This window comes from Arachis ipaensis, chromosome B1 (assembly GCF_059453495.1).
Source record: "Arachis ipaensis isolate K30076 ecotype BB chromosome B1, ASM5945349v1, whole genome shotgun sequence".
In the NCBI taxonomy this organism is placed as follows: Eukaryota; Viridiplantae; Streptophyta; class Magnoliopsida; order Fabales; family Fabaceae; genus Arachis; species Arachis ipaensis.
This window is the reverse complement of record NC_142436.1, coordinates 82,709,456-82,719,569: the sequence shown is the minus strand read 5'-3', so window position 1 is coordinate 82,719,569 and position 10,114 is coordinate 82,709,456. Positions and strand designations below refer to the sequence as shown.

The following is a 10,114-nucleotide window of genomic DNA, read 5'->3' as shown; positions in this document are numbered from 1 at the left end:
TCATACATTCTCCCCATTGTTCTGGTGGGTAACTCATGGCCTTGAACATATTGAATGTCATCTTTTCATTGTGTAATCTCAGGGTGAGGTCACCTTTTTGGACATCAATGACAGCTCCAGCAGTGGCCAAGAACGGCTTTTCCAGGATGATGGAGGCCTTGGCTTCCTCCTGCATGTCTAGCACTACAAGTCTGCTGGGAAGATAAAATCCCCCACTTTCACTAGCAAAACTTCCACTACGCCATGAGGGAATTTGAACGATCGGTCTGCCAGTTGTAAGGCCATTTTTGTTGGCTTAGCCTCCTCAATCTTCATCTTTCTCATCATAGCTATTAACATCAAATTTATGCTAGCTCCTAAGTCACATAGAGCCTTCTCCACTGTGATTTCCCCTATAATACAAGGGATCTGGAAGCTCCCAGGATCCTTCAATTTCTAGGGTAGTTTATGCTGAATGATAGCACTACATTCCTCGGTTAGTATCACAGTCTCGTTGCTCTTCCAGCTTCTCTTCTTAGTCATTAGCTCCTTTAAAAACTTGGCGTAGAACGGCATTTGCTCTATTGCTTCAGCAAAGGGTATGTTGATTTGTAGTTTCTTAAAGATTTCCAAAAATCTTAAGGACTAGTTGTCATCCCCCTTCTTCTTCAATTGCTGAGGGTATGGGACTCTTAGGACTTCTGGCTTCAACATTTCTTCCTTTTTTTGCGAACTCGAAGTGGAAACTCGAACTTCATTTTGCTCCTCTTCCTTTTTACTTGAGTCCTTTTCTTGTAGTTTCTGGGGGGTTTCCTTTAGTTTTTTCCCACTTCTGAGGGTGATAGCTTGACACTCCTCCCTTGGCCTTGACTCAATGTTGCTGCAAAGGTCATGGCCAGGAGCTTGCTGGAATAGGTAGCCAATTTGTGTCTCAAGTTTCTTGATGGCAGCCTCTTGATTCTGCATGTTGGATCGCACCTCTTCTCGGAACATCTTACTGTCTTGAATCTCTTTACATATGCTCTCGAGTAGGGTCTCAATCTTTGAGAGTCTATCTTCCGATGATGGAGAGTTGAGATTGGAAGGATGAGAAGGGCCATTTTGACTTTGGTATGAATGTTGAGAAGTGTTGTTGGGTGGGTGTTGGTATGACCTCTGTGTGGAGTGTTGGTGAGTTGTATTGTTGTTGGGGTTATGGCGTCTCTGATCTTGGCCTTGGTCTTGTTGATTTCCCCACCCAAAGTTTGGGTGGTTTCTCCAACCAGGATTGTATGTTTTGGAGTATGGGTCATGGTGCTGCCTAGGTGAATTCCCAATGTAGTTGGCTTGTTCCTGATCACCCTCTGCTTCTTCATTCACTCCTTCTTGGGTTGCTGCTGAAGTGGTGATTGCTGCTACTTGATTCCTCTCCATCTTCTTGGTGAGGTCAGCTAATTGCTTGGTAATCATCTTATTTTGAGCTAGCAGTACATCCACATTGTTCAGCTCCATCACTCCTCTAGTGTTGCCCATTTAAGAAGCATAGAAGTAGTCATTCTCTGCTACAGTCTCAATGACATCTATGGCTTATTCAATGGTCTTCTTCTTGTTCAGAGATCCCCTGGATGAGTGGTCTACTGCCTTCTTTGATTCATATGAAAGACCTTCATAGAAAATGTGCAACTGCACCCATTCATTGAACATATCTGGCGGGCATCTTCTTGTCATGTCCTTAAACCTCTCCCATGCTTCATATAGAGTCTCACCATCTTGCTGCCTAAAGGTTTGTACCTCAGCTCTCAACCTGTTGATCCGTTGAGGAGGATAGAATCTTGCCAAGAATTTGTTCACCACATCTTCCCAGGTTGCTAAACTCTCCTTTGGAAAGGATTCCAGCCATTTAGATGCTTTGTCCTTGAGTGAGAAAGGGAACAGAAGTAGTCTATAAGTGTCAGGATGAACACCATTAGACTTCACAGTATCGCATATCCTCAGGAAGGTGGTTAGATGTTGATTGGGGTCTTCTTGGACACTTCCTCCGAATGAACAATTGTTCTGAACAAGGGTGATGAGCTGTGGCATTAGTTCAAAGTTGTTGGCATGTATGGTTGGTCTTTGGATGCTACTCCCACAGTTTCCTGGGTTTAGGTTGATGTAAGAACCCAGAACTCTTCTCTCTTGCCCAGCCTGATGTGCTGGACCTTCTCGGCCATGGTTGTGAGCCTCTTCTTCATGATGGTTTTCCATATTCTCATCCATGTCTGGTTCAAAGTACTCTTCCTCTTCCTCAGTAATGCATTCATTGATCTCCTTGGCAATCTTAAGAGATTGAATTCTAATTCCTTGGTAATTCAATCTCTCAAATCAGATCGATAGCCAATTCCTTGGTCTAATTTCTCATGAGAAGAGATGAAGTGTGGTCACTGATTATACCACATGTATTTCCAAATCAAAGTATTGGAAGAATTATATGTCACCATATCCGCCCAAACCCCAATTTGGTCCAACATGAGAAAGCAATTCTAGCATGATCTCTTCATTCCTCTTCTAAGGTTCAGAAGAGATCCAAGTATGAATAGCTTCTTTTCCAAGATAACTACTCAATTGGATGAAGATTGAAAACTTTCTAGTAAAATCAAGAGAAAAGAGAGAAGAAGGATAATGAAAACTATTATTGATCCATCAAATTACAACAGAGCTCCCTAACCCAATGAAAGGGGTTTAGTTGTTCATAGCTCTGGGAAATGAAAGCATAGATGGAAAATACATTATAAAAAGTAAAACTAGAGGTGCAGAGAGAGTAAAATATTACAGAGGCTAACTAAAATTCCCAAAACTCCTTTTTCTAATTCAAAACTACCCCTATATATACTACTCTTCTGATCTTCTAGTTGGTTCTTCAAGTCTTGGATATGGGCCTTTGAATCTTGAGTTTGAAGCAGTTATCCTCTTCAGTGGGCTCAGCTTTACTTGCAGAGGGAAAGTGTGAAGCAGGCAGGGACTTTAGCTTAGGACGTTAGTGGCATTAACGTTAAGTGAAAGTGTGGGTTCGAGAACGTTAGTGACAATCACCTTTTTCACTAGCATTCCTAACCCAGGGATGATCTACGTTAACTTCAACGTTAGTGGCACCAACGTGACCACTAACATTGCCTCTTGGTCCTTCGCACATGTTATTGGGATTTACCTTTTCCAATAACGTTGAGAGTCCTCCCTTCCCCTACGTTAGAGTTCACGTTAGTGTGGCTAACGTGACCTTTAATGTAGGCTTGCCAAATCTTCGAGAATGTTAGTGACACTTACCTTTGTCACTAACGTTCCAAAATGCCCCTACTTCCCACGTTAGAGTTCACGTTAACTAGGTTAACGTGGCTTCTAACGTGGTAATGATAGCCATCTCCAACGTTTGTGACAAAGGTGAGTGTCACTAACGTTGGCTCATCATTCTTTCCTCCACGTTAGCTTCCACGTTAACTAAGTTAATGTGGGAGTTAACGTTGCTCATAGTGGCTCATTCCAACGTTAATGACAAAGGTGGGTGTCACTAACGTTGGCGATTCTTTGCTCCCTCCACGTTAGAGTCCACGTTAACTAAGTTAACGTGGCAACTAACGTGGCTCAAAGTGGCTTAGTCCAACGTTAGTGACAAAGGTGAGTGTTACTAACGTTGGCCATTCTTTTGCTTCCCCACGTTAGAGTCCACGTTAATTGAGTTAACGTGGCTCTTAACGTGGCCAATATGAGCTTGGTCCAACGTTAGTGACAAAGGTGAGTGTCACTAACGTTGGCTTTATTTTCTTCTTCCACGTTAGAGTTCACGTTAACTTAGTTAAGTGACTCTTAACGTGGGCTATGATGGCTTCGAGGACGTTATTGGCGATTACTTTTCTCATTAACGTTGCAAGCTAGCACCCTTTCCACGTTAGTTAGACTAACGTGGCTGTTAACGTGGTTCTTCCTTGCTTCCTTTGTCCTGAAATCAAGCAGTAGAGTGCATCAAAGTTCTAATCCAAGTCATGAGACATGCATCATCCAATTTGTCTTTAATTCATGCATAATTCTCATGAAATCATGTAAAGTGCACAATGTTTGCTTGAATCAAGATGTAAGTGAAATTCTACCCAAAACTTGCTTATTTCCTAAGAAAATGCATGAAACTACCCTAAAACAATAAAGAAAAGGTGGCCAAAATGCCTTGGCATCAGCTAATTTGTTAGATCATCCTATTCACCATGATGAAGATCGAATATACATCTTTGAATTAATCAAACACGGATCGAAGAGAAACAGTAATACTTGTATTAATTCAAAGGACTCAGCAGGGCTCCTCCCCTCAACCTAGGAGGTTTAGAAACTCATACTGATGTAAAATACAATGTAAAATGTGAATAATGCTGAATGGTGGTATGTTGTTCTCTAAAAAGGTTTGAATTACATAAACATAATCCTTTAAATACTAAATGAATGACTAGTAAGGGTAAAACAATCTATTCAGTGCTAAAATCCACTAATGGGGCCCACATGGTGAGTGTTTGGGCTGAGCTTTGATGAGATCCATGTCCTATGAGGTCTCTGGGGCATGGAACACCAGCTAGGGGGTCCTCTTTGGGCATTTGTACATTGGTATCTACTCTTTGGGCGCTTGACGCCTGGAAGGGGGCAAGAAGTTGGCGTTGGATGCCAATTTTGAGCCTTCTAATCCGAAACAAAGAATGTAATATTATATTTTGATTGAAAGCTCTAGAAGTCAGCTTTCCATAGACGTTGAGAGCGCTCTATTTGGACTTTGGTAGCTCCAGAAAAACTCTTCCGAATGCAGGCAGGTCAGATCCGGACAACATCTGCAGTGCTTTCTCTGTCTCTGAATCAGACTTCTGCTCCAGCTCCTCAATTTCAGCTAGAAAATACCTGAAATTGTCCAAAAATATAAAACTCATAGTAGAATCCAAAAATGTGAATTTAATGCTAAAACCTATAAAGACTAAATAAAAACTAAACAAAAACTACTAAAAACTATATGAAAGTGATGCCAAAAAGCGTATAAAATATCCGCTCATCATAACACCAAAATTAAACCGTCGCTTGTCCCCAAGCCACTAAAAATGCAGTAGGATAAAAAGAAAATTAAGATACAATAAATTTCTAAGTTTCAAATGAAGCTTAGTTAAAATCAGATGAGCGGGACTTAGTAGCTTTTTGCTTCTGAATAGTTTTGGCATCTCACTATCTGTTGAAACTCAGAGATGTTGGCATCTTTAGGAACTTAGAATCCAGATGATATTATTGGCTCTCCTAGTTAAGCTTATTTTGATTTTTGGACACAGCTTTCTAAGTCTTGGCCGTGATCCTAAGCACTCTGTTTTCTAGTATTACCACCGGATACATTCATTGCACATACACTTTAACTGGGTGAACCTTTCCAGATTGTGACTCAGCTTTGCTAGAGTCCCGAGATGGAGGTGTCCAGAGTGCTTAAGCACACTCTTTTGCTTTGGACCATGACTTTAACCGCTCTATCTCAAGCTTTTCACTTGACACCTTCACGTCACAATCACATGGTTAGGGACAGCTTGGTTTAGTCGCTTAGGCTAGGATTTGTATTCCTTTGAGCCCTCCTATCCATTAATGCTCAAAGCCTTGGGTCATTTTACCCTTGCCTTTTGGTTTAAAGGGTTACTGGCTTTTTCAATCTGCCCTTCTTTTCTTGAATTTTTGGGCAGTAATGGATTTTTCTGCTTTTTAATTTTTTTTCTTTTTTGCCATTTTGTTTCTTTTTTGCATGCATATTAATTTTTTCCTTTTGCAATATGCTTTTTCTTTTGCTTTTTGCTACTTTTTCTTACTTCAAGAATCAATTTTTAGATTTTTCAGATTATCAATAATATTTTTCCTTTTTCCATATTCTTTCAAGAGCCAACATTTTAAAGTTTCAGCTTCAAATATGCACTGTTTATTTCATACATTCAGAACACAAAAGCAAATGACACCACATCAAACTAATTAAACTAATCTTATTTTAAATTTGAAATTCATGCATCTCTCAATTCTTTTCAGATGAATTTTTTTTTATTTAAGCAAGCTGAGAGATATTTGGAACATTTTACAACTTTTTAAGACATCAATGCAAATGATCCTGCAACTAGAACAAGAGAATAGATAAATAGACAGACAGAAAACAAAAAAATAAAAGGAGTAAAAGAGAAAGAATCCACATGAATGATGGTGGCCAGTGCTCCTCCTTGAGGATTGATAAACCACTATTTTATGGTTTATATTGTGTTTAATTGTGTGGTTTTATCATGATCTTTACCCACTTATTCATATGATTAGCATGCATTTATATTTCCTTCCTAAATTTATTACATGATTGAAAACTTGCTTCCTAGAGACTTTTAATTATGTATTTTAATTCTCCTTTATTCCATGCGATGTCGTGATCTATGTGTTAAGTGTTTCAGGCTTTATAGGGCACGAATGAGTTGGAGATTGGAAAGGAAGCTTGCAAAAATGAAAGGAACACAAGAAATTAAGGAGATGACCAGCGAGAAGTGACGCGGCCGCATGGCTCACGCGACCGCGCGGATTGGAATAGCATAAGTGACGCGGAGGCGTGGACGACGCGTCCGCGTGGAGAAGCAAAACGCCGAATAACGCGTCTGCATGAATGACGCGATCGCGTGACGTGCGCAATCTGCATAATCTGCAGAATCGCTGGGGGCGATTTCGGGCCCTATTTTGACCCAGTTTTCGGCCCAGAAAAGCAGACTAGAGCCAAGGAACATGCAAAAACCAACAACAAGATTCATTCCGCATAGTTTTAGTTTTTAGATCTAGTTTTTCCTCTCCTCTAGGTTTTTTTCTCTCTACACATTCATAGTTTTTAGGATTCTTATTTTCTATTGCTTTTTGCATTGGGATTTTGAGAAGAGTTACTACCTCATCAAGACTTCGTCATTCTAGTTTGTTTTCTTTACTTGGCTTTACTCTTCCATGTCCTTTAATTTACTTAATTCTGCTATTGGATTATTTTAGAATTTATTAATACAAGAGTTGTTTTTATTTTTAATTGATTCTTTTGAGTTTTATTTATCATGTCTTTCTTTAATTCCCTTTCCTATGTTATGAGTTCCACATTCACAATGAGTGAGTAGTTCCCTAACTTGATGGGGAGTTGATTGAAAGGAACCCTTGAGTTGGAATGCTCAAAGGAGAAATTATAATTGGGTTTATCATTGGATTTCCCTCTAATCACTAACGCCAGTCCTTCCAAGTAAGCGGACTGGGACTTGTGAATAGAAACAGCATTTCAACTTGTTTGACTTTCCCTTACCTAGTAAGGGATAAATAAACAGAACAACCCCTAATTATCAATTAATCTTGAGAGTACTGCAACAAGAATAGGGCTTCTAACTAATCTACTCCCAGTCAAGGCTTTTATTTAAATCATATTAATTCTCTGATTTAATTTCCTGTCATTCAACTCAAATCTTTTGAAAACCATCCGATTAATGAAATAGCACACTTTCCTGCAATTCGTTGGGAGATGACCTGGGATTCATACTCCTAGTATTTTAATTTATGTGACACCCTTTTTTAAATTGATAAGCGGATTTCTGGTTGGTTGAGGACTATACTCGCAACGCATATCTTATAACAATTCTTAACTCGCCAATTTCCGCCCACATCAGTTTTTGGCGCCGTTGCCGGGGAGTTGCAATAGAGTGCTAAAGTTATTGATTGGATTTTATTTATTTGCATTTTACGAATAAGGCAAGCTCGGCGTCGGTTAGTCCTCTCTGAGGGCGGATCTGAAACGTCACTTGAGAAAGAAACCAGCCCCCGTTCTATTGATTTGGTTGTTTTACGTGCAGGTAACATGGCAGCAGCTGATTTTACAATGCAACCATTTCAAGCGCATCACCCAGTGGTGGCTACAGACTTTGAAACAAAGACCGCACTGCTCAATTTGATGCCCAAGTTTGATGGCTTGCCTGCTCAAGAGCCTATCAAGCACCTGAGAGATTTTCAAGCAGCCTGTTCTACTGTCAGGCGTGATGGTGTAGATGAAACTCAATTTTTCTGAAAGCTTTCCCGTTTTCTCTTGAGGGGAAGGCAAGAGAGTGGTACTACACTCAACCAACAGCAATTGTATCCAACTGGGATACAGTGAGAAGAGAATTCTTGGAAAAGTTCTTTCCAGCTGAAGTTACTGATAAACTGAGGAAAGATATTTCCATGATTGTTTAGGATGATTCTGAAACTCTCTATGAGTACTGGGAGCGCTTCAATAATCTTCTGGAAGCTTGCCCCCACCATATGATTGACAAGATAGTGTTACTCGGTTACGTCACACAAGGCATGAGGCCCCAAGACAAGACCACATTGGAAAGTGCTAGCAATTGGTCTATGAAAAAGTACAAGACCACTGATGAGGCATGGCAATTGATCAGCGACTTAGCTGAATCTACTAGGAATCACAGGAAGAAACAAGGCCGTGCAAAAGCCATTGCAGAAGTATCCTCTAGCGGAGAGACTGCTGCTTTAAATTAGAGTATCTGTGAAATGACCAACTTGCTGAAGCAGATGCAATTGAATCAACAACAAGTTCAGCAAGCTTAACCTTCTCCACCACAGCAAAACCAACAGTTAGTCCCACAGAGAGTTTGCGGAATCTGTGCTGATTATAGCCATTATACTGATGAATGTCCGCAGCTCCAGCAGGAAAACAACACAGTGGCAGCCACTCATAACTTCTATGACCGCCCCAACCAAGGGTACAATCAAAGTGGCAATTACAACCATGGATGGCAGGAAAATTCTAACCAGAATTGGAGGGACAACAAGAACAACAGAGGAGGCAGAGATAATCAGGGAAATCAGAGGTGGAATAACAATAACAACAGGCAGCAGAACCAGTACCAGCCTTACAGAGCACCTCACCTGAGGCAATCCCAAGGACCACAGAATACCCAACAGCAGACTTCTCAAATTACCTATCATTCTTCTTCTGCTAATGATGACTTACTACAATCAATTGATCGGAGACAGCAGACCATAGAAAATAACATTAATGCCACTTTGAATGGTCTGAACGCTACTTTGCAAGCTCTTGTCTCACAGATTGGTTCAATGAATAACTCCAATAATCAACCTTTAAGCTCCAGTGGAATTCCCTCTCAACCATTACCCAATCCCAAGGGTGGTATTAATGCCATCACCCTAAGGTCCGGAACCACACTGCAGGAGAGGAACCAGGAGGAGCCAAGCTCACCAGAACACGCCTCAGCTGAAGAGGTAGTGGAAATAGAAGATGTTGAAGAGGAAGAAGACATACAGGACATAGCTGAAAAAGAAGAAGCTCGACCACAGGAGGAAGCATCAAAAGGCGCAGACACTACAGAAGACACCACTCCTATTCCATTTCCACAACTTGCAAGGATGCCCAAGAAGCAGCTGGAACCTGATCCAAAAATAGTAGAGATATTCAAAAAGGTTGAGGTAACTGTTCCTCTATTTGATGTTATTCAACAGGTACCTAAGTATGCAAAGTTTCTAAAAGATTTATGTATACATAAAGACAAAATTAATGAATTAGAAACTATTCCTTTAGGTAGTTCCATATCTGCTTTAATGGGAGGTTTACCTGAAAAGTGTAGTGACCCAGGTCCTTGTATAGTTAATTGTACTATTGGTGGTGTGATAATTTCTGACTGCATGTGTGATTTAGGAGCATGTGTGAGTATAATACCTTTGTCTATATATGATGTTTTGAGGCTCCCTCCCTTAAAAAGGTCGGCAGCTCGTTTTGTGTTAGCAGATAAAAGCATTATTACAGTGGTTGGAGTTGCTGAAGAAGTATTAGTGGGCATTAAGGGACTCACGTTCCCCACTGATTTTTATATCCTGGAAATGCCCCAAAATGACTCAGACAAGCCATCATCAATCCTACTCGGAAGGCCATTCTTGAAGACCTCAAAGTTTAAATTAGATGCTTTTTCAGGAACATACTCTTTTGAAATAGATGGCTGAATAGTGATCTTCAACCTGAATGGAGTTATGACGCATCCTCCGGAGGATCACTCTATCCTCAAGTGTGACATTATAGATGAAACCATGGCTGAAGTCCATCAGGAGGAACTTGAAGAGAAGCACACAG

At 40.5% G+C, this 10,114-nt stretch overlaps 2 non-coding genes across 2 annotated transcripts; one reads left to right on the top strand and one right to left on the bottom strand.

Moving 5' to 3' along the window:
• The first annotated feature begins 1,657 nt into the window (after positions 1-1,657).
• LOC148577247 (small nucleolar RNA R71) lies at positions 1,658-1,764 on the top strand. The gene has a single exon (XR_015904706.1). It is a non-coding gene; the product is annotated as a small nucleolar RNA R71 (small nucleolar RNA).
• A 6,408-nt stretch (positions 1,765-8,172) lies between these two features.
• LOC148577246 (small nucleolar RNA R71) lies at positions 8,173-8,280 on the bottom strand. The gene has a single exon (XR_015903917.1). It is a non-coding gene; the product is annotated as a small nucleolar RNA R71 (small nucleolar RNA).
• Positions 8,281-10,114: the final 1,834 nt, after the last annotated feature.